Here is a 20,711-nt window from a genome sequence, read left to right on the forward strand (position 1 = left end):
CTCCTATCAGATACAATGTCCTAAACTAGGACCCCGAAATCTAAATGTCCGCAGCAATGGAACACAAGTTAATGCTCTAATTAATTAAAACCCACTAGCTAGTTGTCTAAATCTAAAGGATCCCAACAATGGAGTGGATTTTGATACCCTTTGAGAGGAAAAAGTATCCACAAAAATGTTACACAGGTTGCTGCTCCTAAAAGAAACAATGTCCTAAACTAGGACCCTGAAATCTAAATGTCAGCAGCAATGGAATGACTGATGATACCCTTTGTGGAGGCATCAGTCTTTAACATAGGGTACACGAGTTAATTCCCTAATTAATTAAAACCCACTAGCTAGTTGTCTAAATCTAAAGGATCACAACAATGGAGTGGATTTTGATACCCTTTGAGAGGAAAAAGTATCCACAAAAATGTTACAAAGGTTGCTGCTCCTATCAGAAACAATGTCCTAAACTAGGACCCTGAAATCTAAATGTCAGCAGCAATGGAATGACTGATAATACCCTTCATGGAGGCATCAGTTTCCAAAAACTGGTTCAGATGTTGCTGCTCTAATCATTCATAACCTATTTAGCTATAATGCCTAAATCTCAAGGGCAGCAGCAATTGAGTTGATCGGGATACCCTTTGCAGAGGCACTCGTCTCTAATAAATGGCACACGATTTGCTGCTTTACTCAGACTAAACCTCCTGAGCTAGAATCCCCACATTTGAAGATCAGTAATAATAGAAACAATGTTGATAAAGACTTTTACCTCTGCCATGGTTAACAACTGGTACGTGACTTAATCATCTAATCAACTACACCCTCCTTAGCTAGACCCCCAGATCTAAAGGATAGCAACAATGGATTGGATAAATGGTACCTAATTTGCTGATCTACTCATTTAGAACATATTTAGCTAGACTTCCTATCTCTCAAGGTCAGAAACAATAGAGTAGATCATGATACCTTTTGGTGAGGCACAAGTCTCTAATAAATGACACAAGAGTTGATTTACTACTCAGTCTGAACCTCCTGAGCTAAAATCCCCAAATTTGCAGATCAGTAACAATAGATACAATATTAATACCTTTGGCAGAGGCACCAGTCTTCAAAAAATGGTACATGAGTCAATCCTCTAATTAATTAGAACATTGTTAGCTAGACTCCTGAATCTCAAGGTTAGCAAACAATGCTGATACCCTTGTCAGAGGCACCAGACTTAAACATATGGTACGTTAGTTAATGCTCTAATTAAATAGACCCTACTTAGCTACACCAATAAATCTCAAGGTCTTAGAGAGGCAATAGTCTAACCAAAAAAAAACAATCAAGAGTTGCTGCTGATATCAGATTTATCCTCCTGAAGTAAGACCTTCAAATCCCAAGGTTGGCAGCAATGGAATCAATCATTACACCTTCTGATGAGGCATTTGTCTCTAATAAACTAAATACAAGTTCTAATTTATCAATTAGAACCTAATTTGCCACAGCTATCAAATCTCAATGTTGGAAGCAATGGAATAACTTATGATACCCTTCGTGGAGGCACCAATCTCTAACAAACAGTACACAAGTTAATGCTCTAATTAATTAGAACCTCCTTAACTAGACCCCCAAACCTCAAGGATAGCAATGATGGAGTAGATATTGATACCCTCTGAGAGGCAACCTTCTCCACCAAAAATAGTATGCCAGTTGCTGCTCCTATCAGGTACAATATTCGGAGCTTGGATTCTCAAATTAAAAGGTAAGCATAAATGGAAGGACTCATGTCATGCTCCAAAAAATGGTACACAAGTAAGTGTTCTAGTCATTTACCAGCTCTTTAGCTAGAAACACTTAATCTTAACGTCAGCAACAACTGAATCAAACTTGATGTCCTTTGAAAGGCAACAGTATTCTCAAAAATGGTACATTAGTTGCTGCTCCTATGAGACACACATCTTGAGATTGCTTCTTAATGTCAGAAGCAATGGAATGACTCATGATACCCTTTGTGGAGGCATCAGTCTTTAACATAGGGTACACGAGTTAATGCCCTAATTAATTAAAACCCACTAGCTAGTTGTCTAAACCTCAAGGATAGCAACAATGGAGTGGATTTTGATACCCTTTGAGAGGAAAAAGTATCCACAAAAATGTTACAAAGGTTGCTGCTCCTATCAGATACAATGTCCTAAACTAGGACCCTGATATCTAAATGTCCGCAGCAATGAAACACAAGTTAATGCTCTAAATTAATTAAAACCCACTAGCTAGTTGTCTAAATCTAAAGGATACCAACAATGGAGTGGATTTTGATACCCTTTGAGAGGAAAAAGTATCCACAAAAATGTTACAAAGGTTGCTGCTCCTATCAGAAACAATGTCCTAAACTAGGACCCTGAAATCTAAATGTCAGCAGCAATGGAATGACTGATGATACCCTTCATGGAGGCATCAGTTTCCAAAAACTGGATCAGATGTTCCTGCTCTAATCATTCAAAACCTATTTAGCTAGAATGCCTAAATCTCAAGCCGAGCAGCAATTGAGTTGATCGGAATACCCTTTGCAGAGGCACTCGTCTCTAATAAATGGCACACGATTTGCTGCTATACTCAGACGAAACCTCCTGAGCTAGAATCCCCAAATTTGAAGATCAGTAATAATAGAAACAATGTTGATAAAGACTTTTGCCTCTGCCATGGTTAACAACTGGTACGTGACTTAATCATCTAATCAACTACACCCTCCTTAGCTAGACCCCCAGATCGAAAGGATAGCAACAATGGATTGGATAAATGGTACCTAATTTGCTGATCTACTCATTTAGAACATATTTAGCTAGACTTCCTATCTCTCAAGGTCAGAAACAATAGAGTAGATCAGGGGTTCTCAAACTGCGGCCCTCCAGCTGCTGCAGGACTACATCTCCCATACTCCTCAGCCAGCCCCTTAGCTGAAGGAGCATTATGGGAGACGTAGTCCTGCAGCAGCTGGAGGGCCGCAGTTTGAGAACCCCTGGAGTAGATCATGATACCTTTTGGTAAGGCACAAGTCTCTAATAAATGACACAAGAGTTGATTTACTACTCAGGCTGTACCTCCTGAGCTAAAATACCCAAATTTGCAGATCAGTAACAATAGATACAATATTAATACCTTTTGTAGAGGCACCAGTCTTCAAAAAATGGTACATGAGTCAATCCTCTAATTAATTAGAACATTGTTAGCTAGACTCCTGAATCTCAAGGTTAGCAAACAATGCTGATACAATTGTCAGAGGCACCAGACTTAAACATATGGTACGTTAGTTAATGCTCTAATTAAATAGACCCTACTTAGCTACACCAATAAATCTCAAGGTCTTAGAGAGGCAATAGTCTTACAAAAAATAACAATCAAGAGTTGCTGCTGATATCAGATTTATCCTCCTGAAGTAAGACCTTCAAATCCCAAGGTTGGCAGCAATGAAATCAATCATTACACCTTCTGATGAGGCATTTGTCTCTAATAAACTACATACAAGTTCTAATTTATCAATTAGAACCTAATTTGCTACAGCTATTAAATCTCAGTGTTGGAAGCAATGGAATAACTTATGATAGCCTTTGTGAAGGCACCAATCTCTAACAAACAGTACACAAGTTAATGCTCTAATTAATTAGAACCTCCTTAACTAGACCCCCAAACCTCAAGGATAGCAACGATGGAGTGGATTTTGATACCCTTTGAGAGGAAAAAGTATCCACAAAAGTGTTACAAAGGTTGCTGCTCCTATCAGATACAATGTCCTAAACTAGGACCCTGAAATCTAAATGTCAGCAGCAATGGAACACAAGTTAATGCTCTAATTAATTAAAACCCACTAGCTAGTTGTCTAAACCTCAAGGATAGCAACAATGGAGTGGATTTTGATACCCTTTGAGAGAAAAACGTATCCACAAAAGTGTTACAAAGGTTGCTGCTCCTATCAGAAACAATGTCCTAAACTAGGACCCTGAAATCTAAATGTCAGCAGCAATGGAATGAGTGATGATACCCTTCATGGAGGCATCATTTTCCAAAAACTGGATCAGATGTTGCTGCTCTAATCATTCATAACCTATTTAGCTAGAATGCCTAAATCTCAAGGGCAGCAGCAATTGAGTTGATCGGGATACCCTTTGCAGAGGCACTCGTCTCTAATAAATGGCACACGATTTGCTGCTATACTCAGACTACACCTCCTGAGCTAGAATCCCCCACATTTGAAGATCAGTAATAATAGAAACAATGTTGATAAAGACTTTTGACTCTGCCAAGGTTAACAACCTTAATGTTCTAATCAACTACACCCTCCTTAGCTAGACGCCCAAATCTAAAGGATAGCAACAATGGATTGGATAAAAGGTACCTAATTTGATGATCTACTCATTTAGAACATATTTAGCTAGACTTCCTATCTCTCAAGGTCAGAAACAATAGAGTAGATCATGATACCTTTTGGTGAGGCACAAGTCTCTAATAAATGACACAAGAGTTGATTTACTACTCAGTCTGAACCTCCTGAGCTAAAATCCCCAAATTTGCAGATCAGTAACAATAGATACAGTATTAATACCTTTTGTAGAGGCACCAGTCTTCAAAAATGGTACATGAGTCAATCCTCTACTTAATTAGAACATTGTTAGCTAGACTCCTGAATCTCAAGGTTAGCAAACAATGCTGATACCCTTCTCAGAGGCACCAGACTTAAACATATGGTACGTTAGTTAATGCTCCAATTAAATAGACCCTACTTAGCTACACCAATAAATCTCAAGGTCTTAGAGAGGCAATAGTCTTACAAAAAATAACAATCAAGAGTTGCTGCTGATATCAGATTTATCCTCCTGAAGTAAGACCTTCAAATCCCAAGGTTGGCAGCAATGGAATCAATCATTACACCTTCTGATGAGGCATTTCTCTCTAATAAACTACATACAAGTTCTAATTTATCAATTAGAACCTAATTTGCTACAGCTATTAAATCTCAATGTTGGAAGCAATGGAATAACTTATGATAGCCTTTGTGAAGGCACCAATCTCTAACAAACAGTACACAAGTTAATGCTCTAATTAATTAGAACCTCCTTAACTAGGCCTCCAAGCCTCAAGAATAGCAATGATGGAGTAGATATTGATACCCTCTGAGAGGCAACCTTCTCCACCAAAAATAGTATGCCAGTTGCTGCTCCTATCAGGTACAATATTCGGAGCTTGGATTCTCAAATTAAAAGGTAAGCATAAATGGAAGGACTCATGTCATGCTCCAAAAAATGGTACACAAGTAAGTGTTCTAGTCATTTACCAGCTCTTTAGCTAGAAACCCTTAATCTTAACGTCAGCAACAATTAAATCAAACTTCATGCCCTTTGAAAGGCAACAGTATTCTCAAAAATGGTACATTGGTTGCTGCTCCTATGAGACACACATCTTGAGATTGCTTCTTAATGTCAGAAGCAATGGAATGACTCATGATACCCTTTGTGGAGGCATCAGTCTTTAACATAGGGTACACGAGTTAATGCCCTAATTAATTAAAACCCACTAGCTAGTTGTCTAAATCTAAAGGATCCCAACAATGGAGTGGATTTTGATACCCTTTGAGAGGAAAAAGTATCCACAAAAATGTTACACAGGTTGCTGCTCCTAAAAGAAACAATGTCCTAAACTAGGACCCTGAAATCTAAATGTCAGCAGCAATGGAATGACTGATGATACCCTTTGTGGAGGCATCAGTCTTTAACATAGGGTACACGAGTTAATGCCCTGATTAATTAAAACCCACTAGCTAGTTGTCTAAATCTAAAGGATCCCAACAATGGAGTGGATTTTGATACCCTTTGAGAGGAAAAAGTATCCACAAAAATGTTACAAAGGTTGCTGCTCCTATCAGAAACAATGTCCTAAACTAGGACCCTGAAATCTAAATGTCAGCAGCAATGGAATGACTGATGATACCCTTCATGGAGGCATCAGTTTCCAAAAACTGGATCAGATGTTCCTGCTCTAATCATTCAAAACCTATTTAGCTAGAATGCCTAAATCTCAAGCCGAGCAGCAATTGAGTTGATCGGGATACCCTTTGCAGAGGCACTCGTCTCTAATAAATGGCACACGATTTGCTGCTATACTCAGACGAAACCTCCTGAGCTAGAATCCCCAAATTTGAAGATCAGTAATAATAGAAACAATGTTGATAAAGACTTTTGCCTCTGCCATGGTTAACAACTGGTACGTGACTTAATGATCTAATCAACTACACCCTCCTTAGCTAGACCCCCAGATCGAAAGGATAGCAACAATGGATTGGATAAATGGTACCTAATTTGCTGATCTACTCATTTAGAACATATTTAGCTAGACTTCCTATCTCTCAAGGTCAGAAACAATAGAGTAGATCAGGGGTTCTCAAACTGCGGCCCTCCAGCTGCTGCAGGACTACATCTCCCATACTCCTCAGCCAGCCCCTTAGCTGAAGGAGCATTATGGGAGATGTAGTCCTGCAGCAGCTGGAGGGCCACAGTTTGAGAACCCCTGGAGTAGATCATGATACCTTTTGGTAAGGCACAAGTCTCTAATAAATGACACAAGAGTTGATTTACTACTCAGGCTGTACCTCCTGAGCTAAAATACCCAAATTTGCAGATCAGTAACAATAGATACAATATTAATACCTTTTGTAGAGGCACCAGTCTTCAAAAAATGGTACATGAGTCAATCCTCTAATTAATTAGAACATTGTTAGCTAGACTCCTGAATCTTCAGGGTAGCAAACAATGTTGATACCCTGGTCAGAGGCACGATACTTAAACATATGGTACGTTAGTTAATGCTCTAATTAATTTGACCCTACATAGCTACACCAATAAATCTCAAGGTCTTAGAAAGGTAATAGTCTTACAAAAAAAAAACAATCAAGAGTTGCTACTCATGTCAGATTTATCCTCCTGAAGTAAGACCTTCAAATTGCAAGGTTTGCAGCAATGGAATCAATCATGACACCTTTTGATGAGGCATTTGTCTCTAATAAACTACATACAAGTTCTAATTTATCAATTAGAACCTAATTTGCTGCAGCTATCAAATCTCAATGTTGGAAGCAATGGAATAATTTATGATACCCTTTGTGGAGGCACCAATCTCTAACAAACAGTACACAAGTTAATGCTCTAATTAATTAGAACCTCCTTAACTAGACCCCCAAACCTCAAGAATAGCAACGATGGAGTAGATATTGATACCCTCTGAGAGGCAACCTTCTCCACCAAAAATAGTATGCCAGTTGCTGCTCCTATCAGGTACAATATTCTGAGCTTGGACTCTCAAATTAAAAGGTAAGCATAAATGGAAGGACTCATGTCATGCTCCAAAAAATGGTACACAAGTAAGTGTTCTAGTCATTTACCAGCTCTTTAGCTAGAAACCCTTAATCTTAACGTCAGCAACAACTAAATCAAACTTGATGCCCTTTGAAAGGCAACAGTATTCTCAAAAATGGTACATTGGTTGCTGCTCCTATGAGACACACATCTTGAGATTGCTTCTTAATGTCAGAAGCAATGGAATGACTCAAGATACCCTTTGTGGAGGCATCAGTCTTTAACATAGGGTACACGACTTAATGCCCTAATTAATTAAAACCCACTAGCTAGTTGTCTAAATCTCAAGGATAGAAACAATGGAGTGGATTTTGATACCCTTTGAGAGGAAAAAGTATCCACAAAAGTGTTACAAAGGTTGCTGCTCCTATCAGATACAATGTCCTAAACTAGGACCCTGAAATCTAAATGTCCGCAGCAATGGAACACAAGTTAATGCTCTAATTAATTAAAACCCACTAGCTAGTTGTCTAAATCTAAAGGATCCCAACAATGGCGTGCATTTTGATACCCTTTGAGAGGAAAAAGTATCCACAAAAATGTTACAAAGGTTGCTGCTCCTATTAGAAACAATGTCCTAAACTAGGACCCTGAAATCTAAATGTCAGCAGTAATGGAATGACTGATGATACCCTTTGTGGAGGCATCAGTCTTTAACATAGGGTACACGAGTTAATGCCCTAATTAATTAAAACCCACTAGCTAGTTGTCTAAACCTCAAGGATAGCAACAATGGAGTGGATTTTGATACCCTTTGAGAGGAAAAAGTATCCACAAAAATGTTACAAAGGTTGCTGCTCCTATCAGAAACAATATCCTAAACTAGGACCCTGGAATCTAAATGTTGGCAGCAATGGAACACGAGTTAATGCCCTAATTAATTAAAACCCACTAGCTAGTTGTCTAAATCTCAAGGATAGCAACAATGGAGTGGATTTTGATACCCTTTGAGAGGAAAAAGTATCCACAAAAGTGTTACAAAGGTTGCTGCTCCTATCAGATACAATGTCCTAAACTAGGACCCTGATATCTAAATGTCAGCAGCAATGGAATGACTGATGATACCCTTCATGGAGGCATCAGTTTCCAAAAACTGGTTCAGATGTTGCTGCTCTAATCATTCAAAACCTATTTAGCTAGAATGCCTAAATCTCAAGCCGAGCAGCAATTGAGTTGATCGGGATACCCTTTGCAGAGGCACTCGTCTCTAATAAATGGCACACGATTTGCTGCTTTACTCAGACTAAACCTACTGAGCTAGAATCCCCAAATTTGAAGATCAGTAATAATAGAAACAATGTTGATAAAGACTTTTGCCTCTGCCATGGTTAACAACTGGTACGTGACTTAATCATCTAATCAACTACACCCTCCTTAGCTAGACCCCCAGATCGAAAGGATAGCAACAATGGATTGGATAAATGGTACCTAATTTGCTGATCTACTCATTTAGAACATATTTAGCTAGACTTCCTATCTCTCAAGGTCAGAAACAATAGAGTAGATCAGGGGTTCTCAAACTGCGGCCCTCCAGCTGCTGCAGGACTACATCTCCCATACTCCTCAGCCAGCCCCTTAGCTGAAGGAGCATTATGGGAGATGTAGTCCTGCAGCAGCTGGAGGGCCGCAGTTTGAGAACCCCTGGAGTAGATCATGATACCTTTTGGTAAGGCACAAGTCTCTAATAAATGACACAAGAGTTGATTTACTACTCAGGCTGTACCTCCTGAGCTAAAATACCCAAATTTGCAGATCAGTAACAATAGATACAATATTAATACCTTTTGTAGAGGCACCAGTCTTCAAAAAATGGTACATGAGTCAATCCTCTAATTAATTAGAACATTGTTAGCTAGACTCCTGAATCTCAAGGTTAGCAAACAATGTTGATACCCTGGTCAGAGGCACGATACTTAAACATATGGTACGTTAGTTAATGCTCTAATTAATTTGACCCTACATAGCTACACCAATAAATCTCAAGGTCTTAGAAAGGTAATAGTCTTACAAAAAAAAAACAATCAAGAGTTGCTACTCATGTCAGATTTATCCTCCTGAAGTAAGACCTTCAAATTGCAAGGTTTGCAGCAATGGAATCAATCATGACACCTTTTGATGAGGCATTTGTCTCTAATAAACTACATACAAGTTCTAATTTATCAATTAGAACCTAATTTGCTACAGCTATCAAATCTCAATGTTGGAAGCAATGGAATAACTTATGATACTCTTTGTGGAGGCACCAATCTCTAACAAACAGTACACAAGTTAATGCTCTAATTAATTAGAACCTCCTTAACTAGACCCCCAAACCTCAAGGATAGCAATGATGGAGAAGATATTGATACCCTATGAGAGGCAACCTTCTCCACCAAAAATAGTATGCCAGTTGCTGCTCCTATCAGGTACAATATTCTGAGCTTGGACTCTCAAATTAAAAGGTAAGCATAAATGGAAGGACTCATGTCATGCTCCAAAAAATGGTACACAAGTAAGTGTTCTAGTCATTTACCAGCTCTTTAGCTAGAAACCCTTAATCTTAACGTCAGCAACAAAAAAATCAAACTTGATGCCCTTTGAAAGGCAACAGTATTCTCAAAAATGGTACATTGGTTGCTGCTCGTATGAGACACACATCTTGAGATTGCTTCTTAATGTCAGAAGCAATGGAATGACTCAAGATACCCTTTGTGGAGGCATCAGTCTTTAACATAGGGTACACAAGTTAATGCTCTAATTAATTAAAACCCACTAGCTAGTTGTCTAAATCTAAAGGATCCCAACAATGGAGTGGATTTTGATACCCTTTGAGAGGAAAAAGTATCCACAAAAATGTTACACAGGTTGCTGCTCCTAAAAGAAACAATGTCCTAAACTAGGACCCTGAAATCTAAATGTCAGCAGCAATGGAATGACTGATGATACCCTTTGTGGAGGCATCAGTCTTTAACATAGGGTACACGAGTTAATTCCCTAATTAATTAAAACCCACTAGCTAGTTGTCTAAATCTAAAGGATCCCAACAATGGAGTGGATTTTGATACCCTGTGAGAGGAAAAAGTATCCACAAAAATGTTACAAAGGTTGCTGCTCCTATCAGAAACAATGTCCTAAACTCGGACCCTGAAATCTAAATGTCAGCAGCAATGGAATGACTGATGATACCCTTCATGGAGGCATCAGTTTCCAAAAACTGGTTCAGATGTTGCTGCTCTAATCATTCAAAACCTATTTAGCTAGAATGCCTAAATCTCAAGCCGAGCAGCAATTGAGTTGATCGGGATACCCTTTGCAGAGGCACTCGTCTCTAATAAATGGCACACGATTTGCTGCTTTACTCAGGCTAAACCTCCTGAGCTAGAATCCCCCACATTTGAAGATCAGTAATAATAGAAACAATGTTGATAAAGACTTTTGCCTCTGCCAAGGTTAACAACCTTAATGTTCTAATCAACTACACCCTCCTTAGCTAGACCCCCAAATCTAAAGGATAGCAACAATGGATTGGATAAAAGGTACCTAATTTGCTGATCTACTCATTTAGAACATATTTAGCTAGACTTCCTATCTCTCAAGGTCAGAAACAATAGAGTAGATCATGATACCTTTTGGTGAGGCACAAGTCTCTAATAAATGACACAAGAGTTGATTTACTACTCAGTCTGAACCTCCTGAGCTAAAATCCCCAAATTTGCAGATCAGTAACAATAGATACAGTATTAATACCTTTTGTAGAGGCACCAGTCTTCAAAAATGGTACATGAGTCAATCCTCTACTTAATTAGAACATTGTTAGCTAGACTCCTGAATCTCAAGGTTAGCAAACAATGCTGATACCCTTGTCAGAGGCACCAGACTTAAACATATGGTACGTTAGTTAATGCTCTAATTAAATAGACCCTACTTAGCTACACCAATAAATCTCAAGGTCTTAGAGAGGCAATAGTCTTACAAAAAATAACAATCAAGAGTTGCTGCTGATATCATATTTATCCTCCTGAAGTAAGACCTTCAAATCCCAAGGCTGGCAGCAATGGAATCAATCATTACACCTTCTGATGAGGCATTTGTCTCTAATAAACTACATACAAGTTCTAATTTATCAATTAGAACCTAATTTGCTACAGCTATCAAATCTCAATGTTGGAAGCAATGGAATAACTTATGATAGCCTTTGTAAAGGCACTAATCTCTAACAAACAGTACACAAGTTAATGCTCTAATTAATTAGAACCACCTTAACTAGACCCCCAAACCTCAAGGATAGCAACGATGGAGTGGATTTTGATACCCTTTGAGAGGAAAAAGTATCCACAAAAATGTTACAAAGGTTGCTGCTTCTATCAGAAACAATGTCCTAAACTAGGACCCTGAAATCTAAATGTCAGCAGCAATGGAATGACTGATGATACCCTTTGTGGAGGCATCAGTCTTTAACATAGGGTACACGAGTTAATGCCCTAATTAATTAAAACCCACTAGCTAGTTGTCTAAATCTAAAGGATCCCAACAATGGAGTGGATTTTGATACCCTTTGAGAGGAAAAAGTATCCACAAAAATGTTACAAAGGTTGCTGCTCCTATCAGAAACAATGTCCTAAACCAGGACCCTGAAATCTAAATGTCAGCAGCAATGGAATGACTGATGATACCCTTCATGGAGGCATCAGTTTCCAAAAACTGGATCAGATGTTCCTGCTCTAATCATTCAAAACCTATTTAGCTAGAATGCCTAAATCTCAAGCCGAGCAGCAATTGAGTTGATCGGGATACCCTTTGCAGAGGCACTCGTCTCTAATAAATGGCACACGATTTGCTGCTATACTCAGACGAAACCTCCTGAGCTAGAATCCCCAAATTTGAAGATCAGTAATAATAGAAACAATGTTGATAAAGACTTTTGCCTCTGCCATGGTTAACAACTGGTACGTGACTTAATGATCTAATCAACTACACCCTCCTTAGCTAGACCCCCAGATCGAAAGGATAGCAACAATGGATTGGATAAATGGTACCTAATTTGCTGATCTACTCATTTAGAACATATTTAGCTAGACTTCCTATCTCTCAAGGTCAGAAACAATAGAGTAGATCAGGGGTTCTCAAACTGCGGCCCTCCAGCTGCTGCAGGACTACATCTCCCATACTCCGCAGCCAGCCCCTTAGCTGAAGGAGCATTATGGGAGACGTAGTCCTGCAGCAGCTGGAGGGCCGCAGTTTGAGAACCCCTGGAGTAGATCATGATACCTTTTGGTAAGGCACAAGTCTCTAATAAATGACACAAGAGTTGATTTACTACTCAGGCTGTACCTCCTGAGCTAAAATACCCAAATTTGCAGATCAGTAACAATAGATACAATATTAATACCTTTTGTAGAGGCACCAGTCTTCAAAAAATGGTACATGAGTCAATCCTCTAATTAATTAGAACATTGTTAGCTAGACTCCTGAATCTCAAGGTTAGCAAACAATGTTGATACCCTGGTCAGAGGCACGATACTTAAACATATGGTACGTTAGTTAATGCTCTAATTAATTTGACCCTACATAGCTACACCAATAAATCTCAAGGTCTTAGAAAGGTAATAGTCTTACAAAAAAAAAAACAATCAAGAGTTGCTACTCATGTCAGATTTATCCTCCTGAAGTAAGACCTTCAAATTGCAAGGTTTGCAGCAATGGAATCAATCATGACACCTTTTGATGAGGCATTTGTCTCTAATAAACTACATACAAGTTCTAATTTATCAATTAGAACCTAATTTGCTGCAGCTATCAAATCTCAATGTTGGAAGCAATGGAATAACTTATGATACTCTTTGTGGAGGCACCAATCTCTAACAAACAGTACACAAGTTAATGCTCTAATTAATTAGAACCTCCTTAACTAGACCCCCAAACCTCAAGGATAGCAACGATGGAGTAGATATTGATACCCTCTGAGAGGCAACCTTCTCCACCAAAAATAGTATGCCAGTTGCTGCTCCTATCAGGTACAATATTCTGAGCTTGGACTCTCAAATTAAAAGGTAAGCATAAATGGAAGGACTCATGTCATGCTCCAAAAAATGGTACACAAGTAAGTGTTCTAGTCATTTACCAGCTCTTTAGCTAGAACCCCTTAATCTTAACGTCAGCAAGAAAAAAATCAAACTTGATGCCCTTTGAAAGGCAACAGTATTCTCAAAAATGGTACATTGGTTGCTGCTCCTATGAGACACACATCTTGAGATTGCTTCTTAATGTCAGAAGCAATGGAATGACTCAAGATACCCTTTGTGGAGGCATCAGTCTTTAACATAGGGTACACGAGTTAATGCCCTAATTAATTAAAACCCACTAGCTAGTTGTCTAAATCTCAAGGATAGAAACAATGGAGTGGATTTTGATACCCTTTGAGAGGAAAAAGTATCCACAAAAGTGTTACAAAGGTTGCTGCTCCTATCAGATACAATGTCCTAAACTAGGACCCTGAAATCTAAATGTCCGCAGCAATGGAACACAAGTTAATGCTCTAATTAATTAAAACCCACTAGCTAGTTGTCTAAATCTAAAGGATCCCAACAATGGAGTGGATTTTGATACCCTTTGAGAGGAAAAAGTATCCACAAAAATGTTACAAAGGTTGCTGCTCCTATCAGAAACAATGTCCTAAACTAGGACCCTGAAATCTAAATGTCAGCAGCAATGGAATGAGTGATGATACCCTTCATGGAGGCATCAGTTTCCAAAAACTGGATCAGATGTTCCTGCTCTAATCATTCAAAACCTATTTAGCTAGAATGCCTAAATCTCAAGCCGAGCAGCAATTGAGTTGATCGGGATACCCTTTGCAGAGGCACTCGTCTCTAATAAATGGCACACGATTTGCTGCTATACTCAGACGAAACCTCCTGAGCTAGAATCCCCACATTTGAAGATCAGTAATAATAGAAACAATGTTGATAAAGACTTTTGCCTCTGCCATGGTTAACAACTGGTACGTGACTTAATCATCTAATCAACTACACCCTCCTTAGCTAGACCCCCAGATCGAAAGGATAGCAACAATGGATTGGATAAATGGTACCTAATTTGCTGATCTACTCATTTAGAACATATTTAGCTAGACTTCCTATCTCTCAAGGTCAGAAACAATAGAGTAGATCAGGGGTTCTCAAACTGCGGCCCTCCAGCTGCTGCAGGACTACATCTCCCATACTCCTCAGCCAGCCCCTTAGCTGAAGGAGCATTATGGGAGACGTAGTCCTGCAGCAGCTGGAGGGCCGCAGTTTGAGAACCCCTGGAGTAGATCATGATACCTTTTGGTAAGGCACAAGTCTCTAATAAATGACACAAGAGTTGATTTACTACTCAGGCTGTACCTCCTGAGCTAAAATACCCAAATTTGCACATCAGTAACAATAGATACAATATTAATACCTTTTGTAGAGGCACCAGTCTTCAAGAAATGGTACATGAGTCAATCCTCTAATTAATTAGAACATTGTTAGCTAGACTCCTGAATCTCAAGGTTAGCAAACAATGCTGATACAATTGTCAGAGGCACCAGACTTAAACATATGGTACGTTAGTTAATGCTCTAATTAAATAGACCCTACTTAGCTACACCAATAAATCTCAAGGTCTTAGAGAGGCAATAGTCTTACAAAAAATAACAATCAAGAGTTGCTGCTGATATCAGATTTATCCTCCTGAAGTAAGACCTTCAAATCCCAAGGTTGGCAGCAATGAAATCAATCATTACACCTTCTGATGAGGCATTTGTCTCTAATAAACTACATACAAGTTCTAATTTATCAATTAGAACCTAATTTGCTACAGCTATTAAATCTCAGTGTTGGAAGCAATGGAATAACTTATGATAGCCTTTGTGAAGGCACCAATCTCTAACAAACAGTACACAAGTTAATGCTCTAATTAATTAGAACCTCCTTAACTAGACCCCCAAACCTCAAGGATAGCAATGATGGAGTAGATATTGATACCCTCTGAGAGGCAACCTTCTCCACCAAAAATAGTATGCCAGTTGCTGCTCCTATCAGGTACAATATTCGGAGCTTGGATTCTCAAATTAAAAGGTAAGCATAAATGGAAGGACTCATGTCATGCTCCAAAAAATAGTACACAAGTAAGTGTTCTAGTCATTTACCAGCTCTTTAGCTAGAAACACTTAATCTTAACGTCAGCAACAACTGAATCAAACTTGATGCCCTTTGAAAGGCAACAGTATTCTCAAAAATGGTACATTAGTTGCTGCTCCTATGAGACACACATCTTGAGATTGCTTCTTAATGTCAGAAGCAATGGAATGACTAATGATACCCTTTGTGGAGGCACTAATCTCTAACAAACAGTACACAAGTTAATGCTCTAATTAATTAGAACCACCTTAACTAGACCCCCAAACCTCAAGGATAGCAACGATGGAGTGGATTTTGATACCCTTTGAGAGGAAAAAGTATCCACAAAAATGTTACAAAGGTTGCTGCTTCTATCAGAAACAATGTCCTAAACTAGGACCCTGAAATCTAAATGTCAGCAGCAATGGAATGACTGATGATACCCTTTGTGGAGGCATCAGTCTTTAACATAGGGTACACGAGTTAATGCCCTAATTAATTAAAACCCACTAGCTAGTTGTCTAAACCTCAAGGATAGCAACAATGGAGTGGATTTTGATACCCTTTGAGAGGAAAAAGTATCCACAAAAATGTTACAAAGGTTGCTGCTCCTATCAGAAACAATATCCTAAACTAGGACCCTGGAATCTAAATGTTGGCAGCAATGGAACACAAGTTAATGCTCTAATTAATTAAAACCCACTAGCTAGTTGTCTAAATCTCAAGGATAGCAACAATGGAGTGGATTTTGATACCCTTTGAGAGGAAAAAGTATCCACAAAAGTGTTACAAAGGTTGCTGCTCCTATCAGATACAATGTCCTAAACTAGGACCCTGATATCTAAATGTCAGCAGCAATGGAATGACTGATGATACCCTTCATGGAGGCATCAGTTTCCAAAAACTGGTTCAGATGTTGCTGCTCTAATCATTCAAAACCTATTTAGCTAGAATGCCTAAATCTCAAGCCGAGCAGCAATTGAGTTGATCGGGATACCCTTTGCAGAGGCACTCGTCTCTAATAAATGGCACACGATTTGCAGCTTTACTCAGACTAAACCTACTGAGCTAGAATCCCCAAATTTGAAGATCAGTAATAATAGAAACAATGTTGATAAAGACTTTTGCCTCTGCCATGGTTAACAACTGGTACGTGACTTAATCATCTAATCAACTACACCCTCCTTAGCTAGACCCCCAGATCGAAAGGATAGCAACAATGGATTGGATAAATGGTACCTAATTTGCTGATCTACTCATTTAGAACATATTTAGCTAGACTTCCTATCTCTCAAGGTCAGAAACAATAGAGTAGATCAGGGGTTCTCAAACTGCGGCCCTCCAGCTGCTGCAGGACTACATCTCCCATACTCCTCAGCCAGCCCCTTAGCTGAAGGAGCATTATGGGAGATGTAGTCCTGCAGCAGCTGGAGGGCCGCAGTTTGAGAACCCCTGGAGTAGATCATGATACCTTTTGGTAAGGCACAAGTCTCTAATAAATGACACAAGAGTTGATTTACTACTCAGGCTGTACCTCCTGAGCTAAAATACCCAAATTTGCAGATCAGTAACAATAGATACAATATTAATACCTTTTGTAGAGGCACCAGTCTTCAAAAAATGGTACATGAGTCAATCCTCTAATTAATTAGAACATTGTTAGCTAGACTCCTGAATCTCAAGGTTAGCAAACAATGTTGATACCCTGGTCAGAGGCACGATACTTAAACATATGGTACGTTAGTTAATGCTCTAATTAATTTGACCCTACATAGCTACACCAATAAATCTCAAGGTCTTAGAAAGGTAATAGTCTTACAAAAAAAAAACAATCAAGAGTTGCTACTCATGTCAGATTTATCCTCCTGAAGTAAGACCTTCAAATTGCAAGGTTTGCAGCAATGGAATCAATCATGACACCTTTTGATGAGGCATTTGTCTCTAATAAACTACATACAAGTTCTAATTTATCAATTAGAACCTAATTTGCTACAGCTATCAAATCTCAATGTTGGAAGCAATGGAATAACTTATGATACTCTTTGTGGAGGCACCAATCTCTAACAAACAGTACACAAGTTAATGCTCTAATTAATTAGAACCTCCTTAACTAGACCCCCAAACCTCAAGGATAGCAACGATGGAGAAGATATTGATACCCTATGAGAGGCAACCTTCTCCACCAAAAATAGTATGCCAGTTGCTGCTCCTATCAGGTACAATATTCTGAGCTTGGACTCTCAAATTAAAAGGTAAGCATAAATGGAAGGACTCATGTCATGCTCCAAAAAATGGTACACAAGTAAGTGTTCTAGTCATTTACCAGCTCTTTAGCTAGAAACCCTTAATCTTAACGTCAGCAACAAAAAAATCAAACTTGATGCCCTTTGAAAGGCAACAGTATTCTCAAAAATGGTACATTGGTTGCTGCTCGTATGAGACACACATCTTGAGATTGCTTCTTAATGTCAGAAGCAATGGAATGACTCAAGATACCCTTTGTGGAGGCATCAGTCTTTAACATAGGGTACACAAGTTAATGCTCTAATTAATTAAAACCCACTAGCTAGTTGTCTAAATCTAAAGGATCCCAACAATGGAGTGGATTTTGATACCCTTTGAGAGGAAAAAGTATCCACAAAAATGTTACACAGGTTGCTGCTCCTAAAAGAAACAATGTCCTAAACTAGGACCCTGAAATCTAAATGTCAGCAGCAATGGAATGACTGATGATACCCTTTGTGGAGGCATCAGTCTTTAACATAGGGTACACGAGTTAATTCCCTAATTAATTAAAACCCACTAGCTAGTTGTCTAAATCTAAAGGATCCCAACAATGGAGTGGATTTTGATACCCTGTGAGAGGAAAAAGTATCCACAAAAATGTTACAAAGGTTGCTGCTCCTATCAGAAACAATGTCCTAAACTCGGACCCTGAAATCTAAATGTCAGCAGCAATGGAATGACTGATGATACCCTTCATGGAGGCATCAGTTTCCAAAAACTGGTTCAGATGTTGCTGCTCTAATCATTCAAAACCTATTTAGCTAGAATGCCTAAATCTCAGGCCGAGCAGCAATTGAGTTGATCGGGATACCCTTTGCAGAGGCACTCGTCTCTAATAAATGGCACACGATTTGCTGCTTTACTCAGGCTAAACCTCCTGAGCTAGAATCCCCCACATTTGAAGATCAGTAATAATAGAAACAATGTTGATAAAGACTTTTGCCTCTGCCAAGGTTAACAACCTTAATGTTCTAATCAACTACACCCTCCTTAGCTAGACCCCCAAATCTAAAGGATAGCAACAATGGATTGGATAAAAGGTACCTAATTTGCTGATCTACTCATTTAGAACATATTTAGCTAGACTTCCTATCTCTCAAGGTCAGAAACAATAGAGTAGATCATGATACCTTTTGGTGAGGCACAAGTCTCTAATAAATGACACAAGAGTTGATTTACTACTCAGTCTGAACCTCCTGAGCTAAAATCCCCAAATTTGCAGATCAGTAACAATAGATACAGTATTAATACCTTTTGTAGAGGCACCAGTCTTCAAAAATGGTACATGAGTCAATCCTCTACTTAATTAGAACATTGTTAGCTAGACTCCTGAATCTCAAGGTTAGCAAACAATGCTGATACCCTTGTCAGAGGCACCAGACTTAAACATATGGTACGTTAGTTAATGCTCTAATTAAATAGACCCTACTTAGCTACACCAATAAATCTCAAGGTCTTAGAGAGGCAATAGTCTTACAAAAAATAACAATCAAGAGTTGCTGCTGATATCATATTTATCCTCCTGAAGTAAGACCTTCAAATCCCAAGGCTGGCAGCAATGGAATCAATCATTACACCTTCTGATGAGGCATTTGTCTCTAATAAACTACATACAAGTTCTAATTTATCAATTAGAACCTAATTTGCTACAGCTATCAAATCTCAATGTTGGAAGCAATGGAATAACTTATGATAGCCTTTGTAAAGGCACTAATCTCTAACAAACAGTACACAAGTTAATGCTCTAATTAATTAGAACCACCTTAACTAGACCCCCAAACCTCAAGGATAGCAACGATGGAGTGGATTTTGATACCCTTTGAGAGGAAAAAGTATCCACAAAAATGTTACAAAGGTTGCTGCTTCTATCAGAAACAATGTCCTAAACTAGGACCCTGAAATCTAAATGTCAGCAGCAATGGAATGACTGATGATACCCTTTGTGGAGGCATCAGTCTTTAACATAGGGTACACGAGTTAATGCCCTAATTAATTAAAACCCACTAGCTAGTTGTCTAAATCTAAAGGATCCCAACAATGGAGTGGATTTTGATACCCTTTGAGAGGAAAAAGTATCCACAAAAATGTTACAAAGGTTGCTGCTCCTATCAGAAACAATGTCCTAAACCAGGACCCTGAAATCTAAATGTCAGCAGCAATGGAATGACTGATGATACCCTTCATGGAGGCATCAGTTTCCAAAAACTGGATCAGATGTTCCTGCTCTAATCATTCAAAACCTATTTAGCTAGAATGCCTAAATCTCAAGCCGAGCAGCAATTGAGTTGATCGGGATACCCTTTGCAGAGGCACTCGTCTCTAATAAATGGCACACGATTTGCTGCTATACTCAGACGAAACCTCCTGAGCTAGAATCCCCAAATTTGAAGATCAGTAATAATAGAAACAATGTTGATAAAGACTTTTGCCTCTGCCATGGTTAACAACTGGTACGTGACTTAATGATCTAATCAACTACACCCTCCTTAGCTAGACCCCCAGATCGAAAGGATAGCAACAATGGATTGGATAAATGGTACCTAATTTGCTGATCTACTCATTTAGAACATATTTAGCTAGACTTCCTATCTCTCAAGGTCAGAAACAATAGAGTAGATCAGGGGTTCTCAAACTGCGGCCCTCCAGCTGCTGCAGGACTACATCTCCCATACTCCGCAGCCAGCCCCTTAGCTGAAGGAGCATTATGGGAGACGTAGTCCTGCAGCAGCTGGAGGGCCGCAGTTTGAGAACCCCTGGAGTAGATCATGATACCTTTTGGTAAGGCACAAGTCTCTAATAAATGACACAAGAGTTGATTTACTACTCAGGCTGTACCTCCTGAGCTAAAATACCCAAATTTGCAGATCAGTAACAATAGATACAATATTAATACCTTTTGTAGAGGCACCAGTCTTCAAAAAATGGT

Source organism: Sceloporus occidentalis, unplaced genomic scaffold (assembly GCF_023333645.1).
Source record: "Sceloporus occidentalis isolate IW3139 unplaced genomic scaffold, rSceOcc1.0.p SCAF_153, whole genome shotgun sequence".
NCBI lineage: Eukaryota > Metazoa > Chordata > Lepidosauria > Squamata > Phrynosomatidae > Sceloporus > Sceloporus occidentalis.